The sequence below is a fragment of the Symphalangus syndactylus genome, chromosome 1 (assembly GCF_028878055.3).
Source record: "Symphalangus syndactylus isolate Jambi chromosome 1, NHGRI_mSymSyn1-v2.1_pri, whole genome shotgun sequence".
Lineage (NCBI taxonomy): Eukaryota > Metazoa > Chordata > Mammalia > Primates > Hylobatidae > Symphalangus > Symphalangus syndactylus.
Genome location: NC_072423.2, coordinates 83,819,695 through 83,821,431, shown reverse-complemented (window position 1 = coordinate 83,821,431; position 1,737 = coordinate 83,819,695). Strand labels below are relative to the sequence as shown.

The following is a 1,737-nucleotide window of genomic DNA, read 5'->3' as shown; positions in this document are numbered from 1 at the left end:
CCCAGCCTCCTGAGTAGCTGGGACTAGAGGCATGTGCCACTACGCCCAGCTAATTTTTGTATTTTTTAGAAGAGATACTGTCTAGGGTGGTCTCAAATGCCTGATCTCGTGATCCACCAACCTCAGCCTCCCAAAATGGTGGGATTACAGGCATGAGCCACCATATGCAGCCAGAACACCCTTATTCTAACTATAGTTCAGTTTTTACACCAGAGTTTTTTCATAGCAATTCTCATCTCTAAATTTCTCAGTGGTTAGATTAATGGATTCAACTTGGGTGTGATAAATGTATAAAACACAGTCATGAATTTACCAATAGGGAAGTTTGAAACAGGTCTAACATACATGAAAATACAGGGAACAAAAAAGAGGACAACCACAGTAATGTGAGAGCTGCAGGTAGAAAGGGTTCTATGCCTCCCTTCCTGACTATAAGTTTTAAGGAAGTTTAGGATGACTCCATAGGAGGTTAGTAGAAGGGAGAAGATGACCATACAGATTGCTCCACCACTGGCAATCACAGTGAGCCCTATAAAGTAGGTGTCAGTGTATGCCACTTCCAGTAATGGGTACATGTCACAGACAATGTGGTCAATGACATTGGGACCACAGAAAGGGAGACTGTACACAATAACGATTTGAAACATAGAATGCAAAATCCTTCAGTCACGGCCACCACCAACAGAAGGATGCAAACCAGTCAATTCACGGTGATCAAATAGTGCAGTGGCTAACAGATGGCCACATAGCAATCATAGGCCATCCCCACCTAAAGAAAGACCTCAACACCACCACATAGGTGGTCTGCAAATAGCTGGCCCATGCAAGCCAGGAAAGAAACAGACTTTTTATCACAGAGTACATCTATCATCAATTTAGGAGAAAATTAAGTGGAATATACAGCATCCACAAATGACAGGCAGGTGAGGAAGAAGTACATTGGGGAGCCCAAAGAGGGAGGGGCAAAAATGGTCACCACAATGAGCAGGTTGCCCACCATAGTCAATGTATGTGAATAAAAACATTACAAATAATGCTTTTTGCCTTTTTGCACATCAGGATCCTGAGTGAGGGCCAGGAGGACAAATTCTGTAACATTGTTACTAGGTCCCATTTACCCTTCTCTAAGGCTTGTATCAGAGTTGAGAGCTCAGAAGGACAGGACCTGTAATGAAACAGTGAACAGGAGCATGAATACATCCATGATGTCACAGAGCACATTTTCATCTGTATGTCTTCAACAGTGGTTTATGCACAATAAACATTTAGTAAGTCTCTATTGAGTTGCTCATCTCCTCAAAGATTATAGGTTAAGCCTATAGGTAACAGCTTCTGTCTCTGAAGTTTTAGTGAATATTCTATACAGAAGAAGAATTAAATGCCCAACAGCCATTCATACTTTCATAACTCCCTATTTAAAACATATTTCTTGGCACAACAGATAGCTATGGTGAATAGGCAACAGATTCTTGGTCTCAAGAAACCTACTTTATGGTGGTGGTAATAAACTCTAAATAAGAAAATTGGCATAGATTCAGTCCTTTGAGTTTGTAGTTGTTGTGGTATCTTCAGTTTATGATCAGTGTAGCATCAAAAATAACATCCCCTGAAATATCTCCATCAGTACTGTGGAATTCCACTGTTAGACATTTGGTCCTTGATTTCTCAATGGATGTTCAGTCTTTATGAATATCTCATTAAATGTCAAGAGACAGGACATTAACCGGTATAAATAGT

The 1,737-nt window shown here is 40.5% G+C and overlaps 1 pseudogene; it reads right to left on the bottom strand.

The window, feature by feature from the left end:
* Nucleotides 1-254: 254 nt before the first annotated feature.
* LOC129488469 (olfactory receptor 4A8-like) lies at nucleotides 255-1,000 on the bottom strand (annotated as a pseudogene).
* Between the last annotated feature and the right edge of the window lie 737 nt (nucleotides 1,001-1,737).